This window comes from Pan troglodytes, chromosome 2 (assembly GCF_028858775.2).
Source record: "Pan troglodytes isolate AG18354 chromosome 2, NHGRI_mPanTro3-v2.0_pri, whole genome shotgun sequence".
NCBI lineage: Eukaryota > Metazoa > Chordata > Mammalia > Primates > Hominidae > Pan > Pan troglodytes.
Window position 1 is genome coordinate 174,100,632 of NC_086015.1, and position 22,538 is coordinate 174,123,169.

General features: G+C 38.7%; 1 long non-coding RNA gene across 3 annotated transcripts in view; it reads left to right on the plus strand.

Annotated features, from left to right (window-relative positions):
* LOC129143652 (uncharacterized) overlaps positions 1-22,538 on the plus strand; it is a 663,501-nt gene that overhangs the window by 500,388 nt on the left and 140,575 nt on the right. The window lies entirely within an intron of this gene.

The following is a 22,538-nucleotide window of genomic DNA, read 5'->3' on the forward strand; positions in this document are numbered from 1 at the left end:
TTTGTAGTCTTGCCCTTCCTTTTCTCCCATATTATTCTTTTAATATTTGTAGAATCTGCAGTGATGTCACCTCTTTCATTTCTGATGTTGGTAATTTGTGTCTTTTTTTCTGATCTATCTGCCTACAGGCTTTATTGATTTCAAAGAACTGTTTTTGGTTTCATCAATTTTCTCTACTTTTCTGTTTTTTATTTCTTTAATTTCCACTTTGACTTTTATTATATGATTTTTTCTGCATACTTTGGTTTTATTTGCTCTTTTGCTGCTAGTTTCTTAAGGTAGAAGCTGAAATTCATTTATTTGAAACATTCCTTTATTTTTTCGTATCTGGATTGAGTGCTATAAATTTCCTGTTAAGTATTGGTTTAATGACATCTGATATGTTGTGTTTTCATCTTTAGTTCAAAATACTTTGAAATTTCCATTTTTATTTACTTTTTAAATTCATGAGTTATTTAGTGTTTTAATTAGCTTTCAATGATTTGGGAATTTTCTAAGGGTATTTCCATTACTGATTTTTAAAAATTCCATTGTGGTCAGAGAACATATTTTGTATAACTTGAATCCTTTTTGATTTATTAAGATCTATCTCATGTCTCAGAATATGGTCTATCTTGGCAAATGTTTCATAGGATTTTGAGAAAAATATATATTCTGATATTATTGGGCATGGTGTTCTATAAATATCAATCAACTCGAGTTGATTGATAGTATTTTCCTAGTCTACTCTATCCTTGTTGAGTTTTATACTTATTCTATTAGTTATTGAGAAGATATCGAAATCTCCAACCATAATTATGGATTTATCTATTTCTCTTCACATTACTATCAGCTTTGGCTTCATGTATTTTGAAAGTCACTTGTTATAAGGTGCTTAAATATTTATGATTGTTACATATTTCTCATTAATTTACCTTCTTGTCATTATGAAATGTCCTTTTTAATCTTTTTTGCTCTAAACTATATTTTTTTCTGACATTAATATAGCCACTGCCACTTTCTTCTTACTGGTGGTAGCACGGTGTGTGTGTGTACATGTGCGTGAGATATAGTTCGGATGTGTGTCCCTGCCCAAATCTAATGTTGCAATATAATCCTGAATGTTGGAGGTGAGCCTGGTGGGAGGTGACTGGATCATGGAGGTGGATTTCTCATGAGTGGTTTAGTATCATCCGTTGGTGCTGAGTTCTGCCAAGGTCTGATCATTTAAAAATGTGTGGCACCTCCCCGTCCTCTCTCTTGTTCCTGAAGTGCCTGTTTCTACTTTACCTTCTGCCATGTATAAAAGCTCCCTGAGGCTTCCCCAGAAGCAGATGCCACCATGCTTCCTGTACAGCCTGCACAACAATGAGCCAGTGAAACTTCTCTTCTTATAAGTTACCCGGTCTCAGGTATTTCTTTTTTGTTTTCTTCAACTTTTATTTTAAGTTCAGGGCTACATGTGCAGGATGTGCAGATTTGTTACATAGGTAAACATGTGCCATGGTGGTTTGCTGCACAAATCATCCCATCACCTAGGTATTAAGCCCATCATCCATTAGCTATGCTTCCTGATGCTCTCCCTCACCCCACCACCCTCCTCCAACAGACCCCAGTGTGTGTTGTCCCCCTCCATGTGTCCATGTGTTCTCATCATTCAGCTCCCACTTATAAGTGAGAACATGTGGTGTTTGGTTTTCTGTTCCTGCATTAGTTTGCTGAAGATAATGGCTTCCAACTCCATCCATGTCCCTGCAAAGGACATGATGTCGTTCCTTTTTATGACCTCGTGGTATTACGTGGTGTATATGTACCACATTTTCTTTATCCAGTCTATTGTTGATGGATATTTATATTGATTCCATGTCTTTGCTATTGTGAATCATGCTGCAATGAACATATATGAGCATGTGTCCCTATAATAGAATTATTTATGTTTCTTTGGGTATATGCCCAGTAATGGGATTGCTGGATCAAATGGTATTTCTGCCTGTAGGTCTTTGAGGAATGGCCACACTGTCTTCACAATGGTTAAACTAATTTACATTTCTACCAACAGTGTAAAAGCATTTCTTTTTCTTGGCAACCTTGCCAGCTTCTGTTGTTTTATGTCTTCTTAATAATAGCCATTCTGACTGGTGTGAGATGGTATCTCATTGTGGTATTGATTTGTATTTTTCTCATGATCAGTGATGTTGAGCTCTTTTTCGTGTTTGTCGGTGGCATGTATGTCTTCCTTTGAGAGGTGTCTGTTCATGTCCTTTGCCCACTTTTTAATCCTTTTTTTTTTTTTGTAAATTTAAGTTCCTTAATTCTGGATATTAGACCTTTGCCAGATGAATAGATTGCAAAAGTTTTCTCCCATTCTGTAGGTTGTCTGTTCACTCGGATAGTTTCTTTTGCTGTGCAGAAGCTCTTCAGTTTAATTAGATACCATTTGTCAATTTTTGCTTTTGTTGAATTGCTTTTGGCTCAGGTATTTCTGGAGAGCAGTGTGAGAATAGACTAATATAGTGTGTGTAGGTATTTACATTGTTTTACTTTTTACCTTCTTGTGTCTTTTTGTTTAAAGTGTATTTCCTGTAGGCAGCATATAGGTGAACCTTGCTTTTTTATTGTGGTAAAAATACATAACATAAAAAGTACCATTTTAAGTTATACAGTTCTGTATCATTAAGTACATTCACATTGTTGTGCAATCATCATCACCATCCATCTCTAGAACTTTTTTTCTTTCCCAATAGAAATTCTGTACTGATTAAACATTAATTTCCCATTCTCCACTCCCTAAAGCCCCTGGTAACTGTCATTCTATTCTGCTTTTCTGTCTCTATGAATTTGACAAAATTTAAGTTATTCTAGAACCTCATGTAAATGGAATCATATATTTTTACTTTTGCATCTGACTCATTTTACTTAGCGTAGTACCCTCATAGCATGTGTCAAAATTTCCTTTCTTTTTAAGGCTGAACAATATTTCTTTGTATGTACCACATTCTGTTTATCTGTCCACACATTAATGGACACTTTAATTGCTTCCACCTTTTGGCTGTTGTTAATAATGCTGGTATGAACATGGATATACAAATATCTGTTCAAGGCCCTGCTTTCATTTCTTTTGGGTATATGCACACAAGTGAAATTGCTAGATCATATCATAATTCTATATTTAATTTTTTGAGGAATTGACATAGTGTTTTCCACAGTCACTGCACCATTTTACATTTCTACCAGCAATGCAGAAGAGTTCCAGTTTCTCCACGTCTTTGCCAATATTTGTTATTTTTCTGTTTTTTTCTTTTTTAAGTAATAGCCATCCTGATGGGTGTGAAGTGACATATCATTGTAGTTTTGATTACCATTTCCCTAAAGTGATGGTTTGAATGTTCCCTAAAATTTATGTGTTGCAAACCTAATTGCCACGGTAACAGTATAAAGAGGTGGAGCTTTTAAGAGGTGATGAGGTCATGATGGTTCTGCTCTTATGAATGGATTAATGCCATTATCATGTGAGTGGGATAGTTATCTTTTGTTCTGGACTTTTTTGGATTCATCAAGTATTTAAAAAATTATCCCAATAATCTCCTTTATTTGCTTATTAGCCATAACTCCTTGTTTATTAATTTAGGGATTGTTTAAGGATTTATACTATAAATCTTTTACTTTTCAAGGTAAAAGTGTTATATGTATATATAATATATAAATACGTGAATCTTATAGTAGGATACTTCCCTTCGTGACCTTCTGCTATTTTTTCAAAGATTCTACTTGAATATATGTTATAAACAATACAATAATTGTTATGATTTTCATACCTTTAAAGAGATTTAAATAATAGTTAAAAAAAGAATTGGCCTTATTTACCCATGTAGTTACTATTTCTGTATGCTTCCTTTCGTTATATACATCCAGATTTCTATCTGGTATGATGGTCTCTCCGACTAAAGGACATTATTTAATACAGAACATTTCTTATAGTGCAGGTCTGCTGTGACAGATTCTTTTAGTTTTGTACCTTTGAAAAAAATCTTTATCTTCATTTTCGAAAGATATTTTTGTCAGGTGGTGTGTATTGAGTTGTGTCCCTACAAAAGATGTGTGAATGTCCTAAGCCCTAGCACCTGTGACTGTAGCCTTATTTGGAAATAGGGTCTTTACAGATTTAATCAAATTAAGATGAAGTCATATTGATTAGACGTGCTTTAAATCCAATAACTGGTGTCCTTATAAGGAGAGAGAGATTCGGAGACACAAACACTTACTCTCTGTCACACACACACACAAAGTAGGGAGACAGAAGATGGCTTTGTGAAGATAATAGCAGAGATTAGAGTTATGTGTAATCTGTCTGCATCCACTACAAATCTGGGAAGATAAGAAAAGATTCTTCCTTAGAGCTTCAGAAGGAGCATGACTCCCTCATCACCTCTATTTCAGACTTGATTTTGGAATCTGGCCTGCAGAACTGTGAGAAAATACATTTCTGTTGTTTAAAACCACCCAGTTTGTGTTACTCTGCTATGGCAGCCCTAGGAAACTGATGCACCAGGTATAGAATTCTGGTTGAGAGTTTTTATATTTCAGTCCTTTATGATGTTGCTTTACCGACTCACCTTGTTTCTAACTAAAAATCTGATGTCATTCTTATCTTTGTTTCTCTGTGTTAATCATGTTTTTTCCCTTTGCTGCTTTTAGGATTCTCTCTTTATTACCACAATTGTGCAATTTGATTATAATATACCCTGGTATAGTTTTCTTCATGTTCCTTATGACTAGGGTTCATTGAATTTTCTTAATTTGTGGGTTTATGGTTTTATTACATTTGAAAAGTTTTTTGCCTTTATTTCCTCAGTCATTTTTTCTATAGCCTCCCTGATTTGTGAACTCCAATTGCCCGTACATGAGGCTGCTTGAAGTTGTACTACTCACTAATTTTTTTTCTTTTTAAAATATGTTCTTTTTTCTCCATGTATTTTATTTTGGATAGTTTCTATTGCTATTCCTTCAAATTCACTAAACTTCTTCAATGTCCAATCTGTCATTAATCCCATCCACTGTATATTTTATCTTAGTTATTGTGTTTGATTTGAATCTCTTTTATATTTCTAGGTCTCAACCTTGTGAACATATGTAAAAACTGTTTTAATGTCTTTCTCTGCTAATTATAACATCTTCGTCAGTCCTGAGTTGATTTCTATTCATTGATTAGTCTTCTCTTTATGTGTTGTGTTTTCCTTCTCCTTTCCATGGCTGGTGATCTTTGGTGAGATGTCAGACATTGTTAACTTTAACTTGTTGAGTGCTGGATATTTTTGTATTCCTATAAATTTTCTTGAGCATTGTTCTCAGATGCAATCAAGTTACTTGGAAACAATTTGATTTTTTTAGGTCTTGCTCTTATGATTTTTCAGGTGGGTCCAGAGCAGCACTCAATCTAGAGCTAAATATTTCCCAGTGCTGAGATAATGCCTTCCTGAGTACTCTACTCAATGCCCCTGATTTATGAGATTCTTACAGCTGGCTGGTGGGAACAGTCACTGTTCCCAGGCCTGTGTGAGTTCTACACATTATGTCCTTTATTCTTTCAGATGGTTCTTTCCCTGGCTTTAGGTAGTTTTCTTAAACACATTTACATAATTAAAAAAAAAAAAATTTACTTTAAGTTCCAGGATACAGATGCAGAATATGCAGGTATGTTACATAGGTAGACATGTGGCCATGGTGATTTGCTGTACACCCTCAATTCCCTTTGGATACTTGGAAAGCTTTCTCAAGGACAGGTGTAAACAGGCCCAGAATGCAAAGATTGGAATAAATACCTAACTCTTCAATACCCAGACACCAGCAAACATCCACAAGCATCAGAAACATCCAGGAAACATGACCACACCAAATGGACTAAATAAGAGACTAAGGGCAAATCCCAGAGAGACAGAGACATGTAATCTCTCAGAGATTTCAAAATAGGTGTTTTAAAAGACAATGAAATTCAAGATAACACAGAGAAGAAATTTAGAATCCCGTCAGATAAATGTAACAAAAAGATTGAAATAATTGTTAAAAATCATGTAAAAATCCCAAAGCTAAAAAATACAATTGATAAATGGAAGAAAGCTTCAGATTCTCTCAACAGCAAAGTGGATTAAGTGGAAGAAATAATTAGTGACCATGAAGACAGGCTGCTTAAAAATATACAGGCAGAGGAGACAAAAAAGAATAAAATGGAATGAAACATGCCTGCTTGGCCGGGCGCGGTGGCTCATTCCTGTAATCCCAGGACTTTGGGAGGCTGAGGTGGGTGGATCACGAGGTCAGGAGTTCAAGACCAGCCTGGCCAAGATGGTGAAACGCCGTCCCTACTAAAAATACAAAAATTAGCCAGGTGCGCTGGCAGGCACCTATAATCCCAGCTACTTGGGAGGCTGAGGCAGGAGAATTGCTTGAAACCAGGGGGGGTGGAGGTTGTAGTAGGCCGAAATCGCCGCATTGCACTCCAGCCTAGGCGACAGAGTAAGATGCCATCTCAAAAAAAAAAAAAAAAAAAAAAGGAAAAATGCCCACAAGATCTAGAAAATAGCCCCTAAAGGGCAGATCTAAGAGTAATTGGCCTTAAAAAGGAATTAGAGTGAGAGTCCAGGATACAAAGTTTATTTGAAGAGATAATAACAGAACTTTCCAGACCTAGAGAAAGATATCAATATTCAAGTACAAGAAGGTTATAGAATAACAAGCAGATTTAACCCAAATAATATTACCTCAAGACATTTAATAATCAAACTCCCAGAGGTCAATGCTTTCCTTCAACAGATAGTGTTTATTGAGCACTTTTTGTATACCAGGCACTGTTCTGGATACTGAGGATGGAGCAGTGGGCAGTGAACAAAACAAACAAAATCCTTCTTCTCATGGAGCTGATACTTCAGTGGGAAGAGACAGGCAAGAAAAAAAAAAAGGAAGAGGGAAAGCCGCTAAATGCTAAGTGTCAATAAATGTTAAGTAGAATGGGGGCAGAAAAGCAAAGACAGAAAAGCACCCTACCCCAATGGGGGTAGGGTGGATCTTGGATAAGATAGTCAGCAAAGGCCTCCATGGAAGGCCAAAATAAAAAGTGAGAATTGCTCTAGATTAAAAGAGACCCCTGAAACATGTCAACCAAATGCAAAGCGTAAGTCTTGATTGCATTCTGGCCTTAAAAATGCAAACTTAAAAACATTTTTTTTGATGAAAACTTGGAAGATTTGAATATAGATTGCAAATTAGATGATGGTGTAAAATTATTTATTTTTCAGGTAAGGAGATGGTATTGTCATTATGCAGAGGGTATCCTTTCAGGAAGTTTATGCTGACAGTTTTTGAATTGTTTTAGTGTCTGTAGTTTACTTTCAGATGGTTCAACACATAGAGGAAGAACTAAAGCAAATGTGGCAAATCATAACAATTGGTAAATATGATGAAGGTGTAAGGGTGTTATTACAGTATTCTTTAAAATTTTATGTATGTTTGAAATTTTTTCAAAATAAAAACTTGGCAGAAAAAAAGATGGAATTTAGGGTTGTTGGAGTCGATCTGAATTTTCATCACCAGGTGGTGCTAAAGCTTTTCAAATGTAGTTAAATTAACAGCAAACAATCTGTGCTGACAGTTGCATATTAATTTAGGAAAAATTTGGGTGGGAGGAACATAGACTATAAATCAAGCTTTTTAAATTTGCCAATTTTACTCTTGCTTGCATTATTATATTTTACACAATTTGAAGAGGTTCAGCTATACGTTTTCTGGCTGTCAGTTTCCTTCTCTTCGACCTTTCTCATTTCCAGGCCCTTATTTTCTTCTCACAAAAGAGCTACTGTGATAATTCCCAACACCAGATGCCACTGTGATCCACATTGCTCACAGAGTAACCTTCGTGCAGCATTTCTGTCCCCTTCATCAGCTCCCTATTCCCCTCCAAATAGTTTCCACTCCTCAGCAAAGAATTTACAGTTTGATACCAATCTTCTTTTCCCAGTGTATCTATTATTGTTGCCTTGCATTAACCCTACTCAGGAGAAACATTGACTGCTGTCCTTTTTTTTTCAAATAAATGTCATACACTTTCTTGCCACTGACTATTCTGCTTTGTGTGTCTCCATACTCCCAATGCCCTTCTGCCTATTGCCAGTTCAAAATCTGACCTTGCCCATCATTGAAGCCTGAATTAAATATCATTTCCCTCATGACAATTTCCCCAAACACCTTACTCAGAAATATTCCTCTTTCTACAGCACTTTTAAATTTTCTTACCAAACTGATAACATTTTGTATTACATAATAATGTGTGTACACTAAATTATAAACACCTCCAAGGTAGGCAGTTTATGTTTATAGTCTTTGGATTGTGTTTAATATGATGTGGAATTTACTAAAGGTCAGTGGAATTGAATTTCAAGATTATTCAGAAGTAGTTTATAGTAGTGGTAAAAGTACTGACTAATTACCACCAACTGCCAGCCTTACTCTGGTTGTTCATTTCACAGATAAGCAATGAGAGGCCACCATAGTGAGAAACCAACATGGATAAAGGATGTTCATGGCTTAGTGGCCCCACCTACCAAAAAAAAAGTCATCAATTTGAAGTAAAATTTCCTTTCAATTTGAGTCTGTCAAAACCCTTAAATTCTTGAATGTCATTTGATCTATATATTCTTCTAGGTAAAAACATGAAAAGAATGATCAAAGATTTGCTTTAAGAATATTTCGTATATGTTACAAAATATGTTTGTAAAAGCTAAAAATTAGAAGCAGCCTAACCAACAATACAAAGTTGGTTAAAGACATTCTAATATATCCATACAATGAATTACTATGGAGCTATTAAAAATGGTACTCGAGAACAATATTTAGTGGCATAGAAAGAGGCCCCCAATGTTATTATAGGAAAAAAAATACATCATATTGTTGACATAATGCTTTTTAATAGAAGAAAAGATTTGCATAGAGAAAATACTAAAATTGATGGCAGAGATATATTTCTAGATTTGGAGATTGACTGATTTAAATTTTCTCTCTTGCTATCTTTTTTCCCCCTAAGTTTTAACTCTGAGCACCTATATTAAGCAAACAATAAAAATATTTAGGAGAGAAATTATATTCCTAATGTTATTCCATTGTGTACATTCATTAATGAAGGAAGGAATTTCAGGCTCTAACATTGTTACTTGGGCCTAACATAGAACCAGAGGATAAGAAGGCCAAATGATAACCCAAGAGAAGACAGTATTGGAGGTCAGAAAAGGTAAGAAAGCCAGGTGGAAAAAAATGAGGGTTGAAGAGTGGGGTTACCATGCTCAGGAAAGGAGGGAGGCGGGAATACAAGTAGGAGAGCCGTAAGAATCTAGTAGATACCAAGATTGTAATGAAATAGAAAGGTAACTGCATTTAGAAATCTGGGTCCAATATTTAGTATTATTGTTTATTAGATAGGTACTCTTGAGTAAATCATTTATGTTTTCAAGGGTCAGAAAATACCTTGAAGGTATTTTTATTCCCATGTTACAAGTGAGCAAAGTAGCCCTCAGAAAATATAAATGAGGTCATATATACATAAGCTAGGGTTTCTCAGCTTTAGCTCTATTGGCATTTTGGGCCAGACATTTTATTGTGGGAGCTGAACAAGCACATTTGTATGGGATAATAAGTGATGATGTCAATTTGAATAAAGAGGAAGTTGCCCAGTGAGAAGGAAAGCAGGTGAGAGACATTTTGTAGTTAAAGAAACTAAAATTTTACCAATTTACATAAAATCTCCCTAAATACTCAGTGTACACATCTCACCAAGGAGTGTTTTCCCCTGGTAGGGGACTTTAGAGAACTCCAATACCTATAGTTGGCAGGCATATATGTCCCAGATCTATATAAGTCAAATCAAGCCACTAGCATATGCATCTTATGTAATAGATTTTAAGCTCAATCTTTTTCAGAATGGGGTATTTTATATCTTTCCTGTCTATGCTGAGATGAATCCCAAGGGGGCCCAGATATGTATATGAGGATGAGTCATTGTCCCTGATATGGATAAGTGAAAAGGGTAGGGAAAAGGTTTCTGACCCTGATAGAGCTATTTGTGGGTAGGGAGGACTCTAATTCTTGAAATCATGATAGAATGTTAAAGTCTCCCGCATTTGGAGTATATGTTGTTTGCATTAATCCCATTTATTTTTAAAAGAAATATTATTACTTACATAGTTCACCCCAACTTTATTTCAAATTGGGACTATTTAATTAAAATAGAAATTTAATTTTATGTTAATTTGAGGGTTACTTTTTTGGGAAAAAAAAGCCTTTCTCATACGCAACTTAAACACTTGCATGCTTTTAAAGATAAAACAAGAACAACAAAAAAGTAGAATTTGTTATGTAATTCTACCACCCAGATAGACCCAGTATGAATATTTTGGTGTATACCCTTTCGGAGTTCTTAAATTGGGGGTTCTGGATCCAGCCTGTACATTAGGTTCACCTGAAGAGCTTTGAAAATAAGACTATGTCTAGTCTCATCCCAGAACAAATAAACCAGAATACCTGGGGGATGGAGCAGGCCTAGGTAATTTTTTTTTTTAACTTCACAGGTGATTTTAATGTACAGACAGGGTTGTGAACCACTCTTAAATGAATGACAGATTAGTGCTGAAGCACTAGGCCAAAATAAAAGATGCTGGTGCCTTCAGCTAAGTGGTACTTTGGCTGTAGTTGGCATTGACAATTAGGAAATGAGAGTGGTAGAGAGGCCACTTGGCATGCAGCAACCCTCAGTGGCCTGGCACTGTCCAAGCCATGCCACTGCTATCTGCAGTAAGCAGTAATCAATAATTTAGGCAGTAGGAGCTATAGATATTTTGCAAACAGCAGACAGTCAACCACACAAGCAGGAACTGCCAGTTACTCTCTCCTTAGTGTAAATGACAAGGCTAGAATTTATCCCCTGAATGTCACCATTGAATATACAAATTCAAATGGCCTCTAAGCTTTGTTAAAAGGCTCACAGGTGAGCTAAGTGGTGGGCATGTGTGCAGGGTGCAGGTTACTTTGCCCCGGCCCCAATATGGCAGGCTTCTAGGCTCTGGGGAACTAATTGGACAAGGGTAAGAGAAGCAGTATGGAGGAAGCACATTAGAAGATCAGATTGAAAGAAGCATCAGACACCCAAGAAAGCCTGTCCATCAGCTGTTGCCTGTGGAGAGAGAAGATAGTGGAAGGGAGGCAGGCTGGTTGCTCTCTTAAGGTCTCATGGGCTGCCTTTACCACAGTGGTATCTGCCATCAACTTTGTACAGCTCAGAGGTGGAATCTCTCCAGTCTCTCCAGTGGATAATTAGCTCTTAGGGCAGCTACACACATTAATGCTACAGCATTTTTCAAAGTAGGAGAGTGCTCATCAGTGACCAGAATAATTTGTGTTCATTACTCAAAGGACTCCATCTTTCTTAGGGAGGGAAACTAGAGATAATGAGTGAATATTTATTAAAATGTCAATGTGTCATGTGCTTTACATTTTAGTGTATGATTTATGGATGAGGAAAAAAAAATCATGGAAAACACACATAAGTTTCCAAAGCTGGTCAGTGTGGTGAGGGCAAGATTCAAACCCTGGTCTCTCTGGCTCCAGAACTGTGTTCTCTATAGCTACTAGCCTTCCCAGGAGATTGAAGAAACATTTGGAAGACTGAGAAAAGGGAAAATCATCCTGACAGAAATGTCAGGAATGCTTGCACTATAGCTGTCCAATAAAGGGATAATAATAGTACCCACATAAAGGTGCTATTGTGATAGAAAATTTATTACGGGTAAAACATTTAAGAGTGCCTGGCACATAGTATATGTTTAATTCATGCAGTGCTCACGTTGGCAGGGAACTTACTGTCCATTGAAACATTTGTTAGAAATTCATTATGCAAGCTGAAATTGGGCTCCTCTAGCTTTTATCTGGAAGGTGTTCCCACCTGAAAAATGGAAGAAATTTTCAGTGAGGCAGATTTTGGGTTGATTTAATGAAGTAGTTTCCAACATTTAGAGCTACTTAAGAGAAACAAACTGCCTCAGGAAGGACAATTGTTTTTAACAGACTATTTTTAGGGCAGTTTTAGGTTCACACCAAAATTGAGAGAAAGGTGCAGAGAGTTCTCATTTACCTCCCCCTCACACATGCACAGCTTCCCCCATTATCAGCATTTCCCACCAGAATGGTGCATTAGCTACAATCCGTGAGCCTATATTGACATATTATTGTTATCCAAAGTCCATAGTTTACATTAGGGCTTGCTCTTGATATTGTGCATTCTATAGATTTGGACAAATGTATAAATGACATGTATCCACTCGTATAGTATCATGTAGACTAGTTTTACTGCCCTAAAACTTCTCTAGGAGGTGGAGTGATTTTCATAAGTTAAAATAACCACACTTGGCAGAGAGTCCCCTGGATAAAATCCACAATTGCAAATTTCAGAGCTTATCTGTGCCACAAGTGGACTCTGAAATGCATTAGGAAAGCACATGAACAAAGGCACATTAAACTTTGATTTTGTACTACAGTGGCACTGTTATTGACAAACCCAACTTCAAATTACAGATTTGCATCAGAACATGAGCATATTATCTTGCATTGACTTCCACAAAGAAATTAATATTCCCACACCCTCAGATTAAATTTGGCTGTATAATAGATAATTGGGGACCCCCTCCTTTGTTACTCTTGAATCTATCAATATTTATGATAAAATTTAGATTCTGACCTGCAATCAAAACCAGCCTTCTACCAGAGACCCCTCAAAATATTTTTCCTGCAATGAAGAGACATTGAAAAGAAGACAAAAGGAACCATGCTACATTTTTGTTAAGCTTAGTTCCAAGGTGTAAGTGGAATAAATATGCTTGTTATTGAGTGAGATTTTTCACCATGGGTTTCCTAGTGTAAAATGTTTTTGACATATTTTGGACTAATGAAAAACAACTATGCTTTGGAACAAACTTTAAGTGGGAATTGATATGTGCTGATCAGTTTTAAATTGATTTACAATTCATGAGGCTCTTGGATAGCAGAAAAGAATGACAGCCGAATGAGACAACTTGGTGAAGGTCACAGGGATAATCAATAGAGGTCAACAGTACATTGAGGCTGGGAATGGAACCTGGCAGGGGCCCACTGCCACTGTTGCAGTGCCCATTTGGTCACAGGGAGTGACTGACTCTTCATACATGGTATTTTCATATCCTTTGAGATATAATTATCTGTTTTATCTAACTGAACAGTTTATTCTTAGAGGTTATTATTCAAGTTGGATTATTTCTAAGGTCAGATTACTATAATACCTAGGAACTATGTAGAAATTTGCAGAGGAAAATTGGAAGTGGCATTGTATAGGCTATCATTATAACATGCTGAGGGGTTTTTGTTTCTTTAAGAAAATGTTTCAGCTCTTCACTTTTAGATAAGTTTACCTTTGTTTTGGTGGAGGGGCAGGGTCTCACTCTGTCACCCAGGCTGGAGTGCAGTGGCATGATCATGACTCACTGAAGCCTTAACCTCCGAGGCTTAAGGAATCCTCTTGCCTCAGCCTCCCAAGTAGCTGGGACCACAGGCACCTGCCACCACATCCAGTGAGTTTGCCAGTTTCGAAGGGGCAGTTTCTTTGGCTTATTTAAACTCACAACTGACTTCCTTATCTTCCTCTTAAAGTCACTTCTCTTTTTCCAGTGAAGGCTGGTGCCAGCTATTCAAGCCAGCCAGGCTCAAACCTGAGTCTCAGAGCCATCATTCTCAGAATTGGAAGGGACCTTAAAGGATACTTAGTTCAGCCACCCATTTGGTGCTTGAACCCTTTATCATCATATAGTTTGTGATTCCCCAAGTATTTGAGCACTTACTCAATATCGAGTACTCTGCTCATTCTACTAAATAATAATTCTGCCAAATATTGAGCATCTTCTAGAAAGAAAAAAGATTTAGCCATAAAAAGGCACAGCTTGGCCTAGTGGAGGAGATAGCTGAGAACATTTTAATATGATGTCGTGGGTGCTTTGTGGAGGTAATGCAGAGGAAGAAACAGGGAAGAGAGGAAGGATGCCTGGCTTAGAGGAGGCTCCAGAGAGGGAGAGTTGGGACCTGCTTTCTAGAGGAGGAAACGGTAGAATTGAATCTTGAAGGATGAATAGGAGTGATCCAAGTGACTGATAGATGTGTGTTCCAGGCAAGGAAACTGCAAGGGAAAAATCCCAGAGGGACCACGTGTATCTCTCTACATTGTGGTTTTCTCTTCTGTAACAGCATTTACTTTATAGGAATGTTGTGTGGAATAAGTAAGAAAATATTTATGTTTATAATGGACAGAGCAAATGCTTACCAAATTATTATATTATTATACTGCTAACATATATCAGTGCAAAGATATGCAAAATAACCTTATAGCAACCAGATAGGCCCCTCGAGCCTGCAATTTTTGCCTCATAAATAGACTAATATATTTGTAGAAAGACTGTCCAACCTGAAACTATCTTAGAACCTAATGCTACTAGATACTTAAGTTATAACAACTCCTCTTGCTTGCTGATATTCCACGTTTACCAAGAACCATGTAGATTTGTCTTCTCTTGGGACCAGGTCGGGTCAACATGAGTCTCTACTTGCTTCACAACTTTATTTCCTTATTGTCAAATAATTTCCCACTCCGATATTAAGACCAGTCCCTTATCAATCTTTTAATAGCACTCATATAGCATGAACTATGTGCCAGACGCTGATCTTAACGCTATTCAAATATTAACTTATTTCATTCTCATAGCAATCATAGAAGGTAGCTGCTGCTGTTATCATCACCATTTTTCAAATGCGAAAACTGAGACACAGGGAGGTGAAGTAACTTGCAGCTAGTAAAGGGTAGAGCCCAGGTTCAAACAGAGGTAGTTTGACTCCAGAGTTTCTGTTCTTTTTTTTTTTTTTTTTAATTATACTTTAAGTTCTGGTGTACATGTACAGAACGTGCAGTTTTGTTACATAGGTATACACATGCCATGGGGGTTTACTGCACCCATCAACCCATCATCTACATTAGGTATTTCTCCTAATGTTATCCCTTCCCTAGCCCCCGACCCCCTGACAGGCTCTGGTGTGTGATGTTCCTCCACCATATCCATGTGTTCTCATTGTTCAACTCCCACTTATGAGTAAGAACATGCAATGTTGGTGGTTTTCTGTTCTCGTGACAGTTTACTGAGAATGATGGTTTCCAGCTTCATCCATGTCCCGGCAAAGGACTTGAACTCATCCTTTTTTTTTCTTTTTTTTTTTTTGAGACGGAGTCTTGCTCTGTCGCCCAGGCTGGAGTGCAGTGGCGCGATCTCGGCTCACTGCAAGCTCCGCCTCCCAGGTTCACGCCATTCTCCTGCCCCAGCCTCCCGAGTAGCTGGGACTACAGGTGCCCGCCACCACACCCGGCTAATTTTTTGTATTTTTAGTAGAGATGGGGTTTCACCATGTAAGCCAGGATGGTCTCAATCTCCTGACCTCGTGGTCTGCCTGCCTCGGCCTCCCAAAGTGCTGGGATTACAGGTGTGAGCCACCGCGCCCGGCCGAACTCATCCTTTTTTATGGCTGCATAGTATTCCAAGGTGTATATGTGCCAGATTTTCTTTATCTAGTCTATCATTGATGGACATTTGGGTTGGTTCCAAGTCTTTTGCTATTGTGAATAGTGCCACAATAAACATACCTGTGCACATGTCTTTATAATAGAATGATTTAAAATCCTTTGGGTATATATCCAGTAATGGGATCGCTGGGTCAAATGGTATTTCTAGTTCTAGATCCTTGAGGAATCACCACACTGTCTTCCACAATGGTTGAACAAATTTACACTCCCACCAACAGTGTAAAAGCATTCCTATTTCTCCACATCCTCTCCTGCATCTGTTGTTTCCTGACTTTTTAATGATCGCCATTCTAACTGGTGTGAGATGGTATCTCATTATGGTTTTGATTTGCATTTCTCTGATGACCAGTGATGATGAGCATTTTTTCATGTGTCTGTTGGCTGCATAAATGTCTTCTTTTGAGAAGTGTCTGTTCATATCCTTTGCCCACTTTTTGATGGGGTTGCTTGTTTTTTTCTTGTAAATGTGTTTAAGTTCTTGGTAGATTCTGGATATTAGCCCTTTGTCAGATGGATAGATTGCAAAAATTTTCTCCCATTCTGTAGGTTGCCTGTTCACTCTGATGATAGTTTCTTTTGCTGTGCAGAAGCTCTTTAGTTTAATTATATCCCATTTATCAATTTTGGCTTTTGTTGCCATTGCTTTTGGTGTTTTAGACATGAAGTCTTTGCCCATGCCTATGTCCTGAATGGTATTGCCCAGGTTTTCTTCTAGGATTTTAATGGTCGTAGGTCTTATGTTTAAGTCTTTGATTCATCTTGAGTTGATTTTTGTATAAGGCATAAGGAAGGGGTCCAGTTTCAGTTTTCTGCATATGGCTAGCCAGTTTTCCCAACATCATTTATTAAATAGTGAATCTTTTCCCCATTACTTGTTTGTGCCAGGTTTGTCAAAGATCACATGGTTGTAGATGTGTGGTGTTATTTCTGAGGTCTCTGTTCTGTTCCATTGGTCTGTATCTCTGTTGTGGTACCAGTACCATGCTGTTTTGGTTACTGTAGCCATGTAGTATAGTTTGAAGTCAGGTAGCGTGATGCCTCCAGCTTTGTTCTTCTTGCCCAGGATTGTCTTGGCAATGCGGGCTCTTTTTTGGTTCCATATGAAGTTTAAAGTAGTTTTTTCTAATTCTGTGAAGAAAGTCAGTGGTAGCTTGATGGGATAGCATTGAATCTATAAATTACTTTGGGCAGTATGGCCATTTTCATGATATTGATTCTTCCTATTCATGAGCATGGAAAGTTTTTCCATTTGTTTGTATCCTCTCTTATTTCCTTGAGCAGTGGTTTGTAGTTCTCCTTGAAGAGGTCCTTCACATCCCTTGTAAGTTGGATTCCTAGGTATTTTATTCTCTTTGTAGCATTTGTGAATGGGAGTTCACTCATGATTTGGCTCTCTGTTATTGGTGTATAGGAATGCTTGTGATTTTTGCACATTGATTTTGTATCCTGAGACTTTGCTGAAGTTGCTTATCAGCTTAAGGAGATTTTGGGCTGAGACAATGGGATTTTCTAAATATACAATCATGTCATCTGCAAACAGAGACAATTTGACTTCCTGTCTTCCTATTTGAATACCCTTTTTTCTTTCTCTTGCCTGATTGCCCTGGCCAGAACGTCCAATACTATGTTGAATAGGAGTGGTGGAAGAGGGCATCCTTGTCTTGTGCCGGTTTTCAAAGGGGATGCTTCCAGTTTTTGCCCATTCAGTATGATATTGGCTGTGGGTTTATCATAAATAGCTTTTATTATTTTGAGATATGTTCCATTGATAGCTAGTTTATTGAGAGTTTTAGCATGAAGCTGTGTTGAATTTTGTCGAAGACCTTTTCTGCATCTATTGAGATAATCATGTGGTTTTTGTCATTGGTTCTGTTTATGTGATGGATTACGTTTATTGATTTGTGTATGTTGAACCAGCCTTGCATCACAGAGATGAAGCTGACTTGATCGTGGTGGATAAGCTTTTTGATGTGCTGCTGGATTTGGTTTGCCAGTATTTTACTGAGGATTTTTGCATCAATGTTCATCAGGGATATTGGCCTGAAATTTACTTTTTTTTGTTGTGTCTCTACCAGGTTTTGGTACATGGATGATGCTGGCCTAGTAAAATGAGTTATGGAGTAGTCTCTTTTTCTGTTGTTTGGAATAGTTTCAGAAGGAATGGTACCAGCTCCTCTTTGTACCTCTGGTAGAATTCTGCTGTGAATCCTTCTGGTCCTGGACTTTTTTTGGTTGGTAGACTATTAGTTACTGCCTCAATTTCAGAACTTGTTACTGTTTTTTTCAGGGATTCGACTTCCTCCTCGTTAAGACTTGGGAGGTTGTATGTGTCCAGGAATTTATCCATTTCTTCTAGATTTTCTAGTTTATTTGCATATTTATAGTATTCTCTGATGGTAGTTTGTATTTCTGTGGGATCAGTGGTGATATGTACTTTATTATTTTTTATTGCATCTGTTTGATTCTTCTCTCTTTTCTTCTTTATTAGTCTGGCTAGCAGTCTGTCTATTTTGTTGATCTGTTCAAAAAACCAGCTCCTGGATTCATTGATTTTTTTGAAGGGTTTGTTGTGTCTCTATCTCCTTCAGTTCTGCTCTGATCTTAGTTATTTCTTGTCTTCTGCTAGTTTTTGAATTTGTTTGCTGTTGCTTCTCTAGTTCTTTTAATTTTGATGTTAGGGTGTCAATTTTAGATCTTTCCTGCTCTCTCTTGTGGGCACTTAGTGCCATGAATTTCCCTCTACACACTGCTTTAAATGTGTCCCAGAGATTCTGGTATGTTGTGTCTTTGTTCTCATTGGTTTCAAAGAACATCTTTATTTCTGCCTTCATTTTCTTATTTACTCAGTAGTCATTCAGGAGTAGATTGTTCAGTTTCCAAGTAGTTGTGCGGTTTTGAGTGAGTTTCTTAATCCTGAGTTCTGATTTGATTGCATTGTGTCTGAGAGACTGTTATGATTTCCATTCTTTTGCATTTGCTGAGGAGTGCTTTATTTCCAACTATGTGGTCAATTTTGGAATACGTGCGATGAGATGCTGAGAAGAATATATATTCTGTTGATTTGGGGTGGAGAGTTCTGTAGATGTCTGTTAGGTCTGCTTGGTCCAGAGCTGAGTTCAAGTTCTGAGTATCCTTGTTAATTTTCTGTCTCGTTGATCTTTCTAATATTGACAATGGGGTGTTAAAGTCTCCCACTATTATTGTGTGGGAGTCTAAGTCTCTTTGTAGGTCTCTAAGAACTTGCTTTATGAATCTGGGTGCTCCTGTATTGGGTGCATATATGTTTAGGATAGTTAGCCCTTCTTGCTGCATTGATCCCTTTACCATTATGTAATGCCCTTGTTTGTCTTTTTTGATATTTGTTGGTTTAAAGTCTGTTTTACCAGAGATTAGGATTGCAACTCCTGCTTTTATTTGCTTTCCATTTGCTTGGTAAATATTCCTCCATCCTTTTATTTTGAGCCTATGTGTGTCTTTGCACATGAGATGGGCTTTCCTGAATACAGCACACCAATGGGTCTTGACTCTTTATCCAATTTGCCAGTCTATGTCTTTTAATTGGGGCATTTAGCCCATTTACATTTAAGGTTAATATTGTTATGTGTGAATTAGATCCTGTCATTATGATGCTAGGTGGTTGTTTTGCCCATTAGTTGATGCAGTTTCTTCATAGTGTCGATGTTGTTTACAATTTGGTATGTTTTTGCTGGTTCTGTTTGTTCTTTCCATGTTTAGTGCTTCCTTTAGGAGCTCTTGTAAGGCAGGCCTGGTGGTGACAAAATCTCTCAGAATTTGCTTGTCTGTAAAGGCTTTTCTCCTTTCTTATGAAACTTAGTTTGGCTGGATATGAAATTCTGGATTGAAAATTCTTTTCTTTAAAAATGTTGAATATTGGCCCCCACTCTTTTCCAGTTTGTAGGGTTTCTGGGGAGAAATCCACTGTTAGTCTGATGGGCCTCTCTTTGTGGGTAACCCAACCTTTCTCTCTGGCTGCCCTTAACATTTTTTCCTTCATTTCAACCTTGGTGAATCTGACGATTATGTGTCTTGGGGTTGCTCTTCTCGAGGAGTATCTTTGTAGTGTTCTCTGTATTTCCTGAATTTGAAGGTTGGCCCATCTTGCTAGGTTGGGGAACTTCTCATGGATAATCTCCTGAAGAGTGTTTTCCAACTTGGTTTCATTCTCGTCACTTTCAGGGACACCACTCAAATGTAGAATTGGTCTTTTCACATAGTCCCATATTTCTTGGAGGCTTTTGTTTGTTCCTTTTTATTCTTTTTTGTCTAATCTCGTCTTCTCTCTTTATTTCATTAAGTTGATCTTCAATCACTGATATCCTTTCTTCTGCTTGATCAATTCGGCTGTTGAAACTTGTGTATGCTTTACGAAGTTCTCATGCTGTGTTTTTCAGCTCCATCAGGTCATTTATGTTCTTCTCTACACAGGTTATTCTAGTTAGCAATTCATCTAACCTTTTTTCAGGGTTCTTAGCTTCCTTGCTTTGGGTTAGAACATGGCTCCTTTAGCTCAGAAGAGTTTGTTATTACTTCTGAAGCCTACTTCTGTCAATTCATCAAACTTATTCTCTGCCCTGTTTTGTTCCCTTGCTGGCGAGGAGTTGTGATCCTTTGGAGTAGAAGAGGTGTTCTGGTTTTTGGAATTTTTAGCCTTCTGGTTTCTCCTCATCTTTGTGGATTTATCTACTTTCGGTCTTTGATGTTGGTGACCTTCGGATGGAGTCTTTGAGTGGACATGCTATTCCTTTCTGTTTGTTAGTTTTCCTTCTGACAGTCAGGCCCCTCTGCTGCAGGTCGGCTGGAATTTGCTGGAGGTCCACTCCTGACCCTGTTTGCCTGGGTATCACCAGCGGAGGCTGCAGAACAGCAAAGATTGCTGCCTGATCTTTCCTCTGGAAGCTTCATCCTAGAGGGGCGCCTGCCAGAGCTCTCCTGTGTGAGGTGTCTGTCGGCCCCTACTGGGAGGTATCTCCCAGTCAGGAGGCACAGGGGTCAGGGACCCACTTGAGGAGGCAGTCTGACCCTTAGCAGAGCTGGAACACTGTGCTGCGAGGTCCTGTGCTCTCTTCAGAGCTGTCAGGCAGGAACGTTTAAGTCTGCTGAAGCTTCGCCCACGGTCGCCCCTTTCCCCAAGTGCTCTGTCCCAGAGAGATGGAGGTTTTATCTGTAAGTCCCTGATGGGGGCTGCTGCCTTTTTATTTATTTATTTATTTTTTCAGAGATGCCCTGCCCAGAGAGGAGGAATCTAGAGAGGCAGTCTGGTCGCAGTGGCCTTGCTGAGCTGCAGTGGGCTCCGCCCAGTTCGAACTTCCAGGTGGCTTTGTTTACACTGTGAGCGTAAAACCGCCTACTCAAGCCTCAGCAATGGTAGATGCCCCTCCTCACACCAAACTTGGATATCCTGGGTCGATCTCAGACTGCTGCTGTGCTGGCAGCAAGAATTTCAAGCCAGTGGATCTTAGTTTGCTGGGCTCCGTGGGCGTGGGTCCCGTTGAGCCAGACCACTTGGCTCCCTGGCTTCAGCACCCCTTCCTAGGGGAGTGGACGCTTCTGTCTCCTTGGCATTCCAGGCGCCGCTAGGGTATGGAAAAAAAGAACTCTTGAAGCTAGTTTGGTGTCTGCCCAAATGGCCACCCAGTTTTGTGCTTGAAACCCAGGGTCTTGGTGGGGAGATTCACCAGAGGGAATCTCCTGGTCTGCAGGTTGCGAAGACTGTGGGACAAGCACAGTATCTGTGCTGGAGTTCCTCAGGCTTAGACCCTCACAGCTTCCCTTGGGTGGGGGAGAAAATTCCCCACCCCTTGCACTTCCCGGTGAGGCGATGCCCCACCCTGCTTTGACTCGCCCTCTGTGAGCTAACCTACTGTCCAACCAGTCCTAATGAGATGAACGGGGTACCTCGGTTGGAAATGCAGAAATCACCCGCCTTCTGCATCGATCTCGCTGAGACCTGCAGACCGGAGCTGTTCCTATTTGGCCATGTTGCCAGCAATCCAGGAGTTCTTTATTGCCACATATGCTGCATCCCTGAAGTAGGCAGCTCTGGGACCTACAAGAATGACTTCTGAGCCCACAAGGCTGAGGTCAGACCCTGAATCCTGGTAAATGTGGCAAGATTACGCCACTTTGCTGGGCTTGTCTGGTTGCCTTTGGGAGCTGGTCTTCTGAAGTGCTTGAATATCAGCTTTGCTTGGAGTTTAGACCTTCCAGTTCATTGTCAATAGAATAAAGAAAGTGATGGGTCATCTTTTGCTTTGAAGATATCCAGTGCAGCGGCCTTCACTGAGGCTTTTAGCTTACCCTGCATTGGATCCAAGTTTTGCCCTAATCTAAACAGGAAGGGAGGGCCCTTAGGTCTGAAAAAAAAAAATTTCTGAGGCCTATGGCAGAATAATTCTTCTGCCATATTCGGAACAAGGATTTACGTTTCTTGTTTAAAAGTGGTTTTTCCATTCCTATGGAGAATAGCATAGTTTGAGTTTATCTCTAATGAAAACAGAGGTGGCCAGTAGCCCACCATTACAGGCACCCTGAGAGAGTCATACATAGAAGCCAAATTCTAGGAGGGTATGCATTGCTCATTGCTGAATAAATTTGACCGCAAATCCTGGCCTTGCTGAACTAGGCTGAACTGTGTGAGAACCAGGACTCCTTTTGCCTTTCTAGCATAACGCCAAATCCGAAAACAGATTTTCATTGCCCCTCCCTTATTGCTCACACTCCATACTTGACCACTGAGGTCTTACCACACTGGTGACAAAAAGAAGCAAGGATAGGTGAGTTGCTAAACCCCGGAGGAGTTTTGGCTTTTCTCCACCTTCCAGTCCTCTTTAGGGTTGGGGAGCCCTTCCTAAGGCAG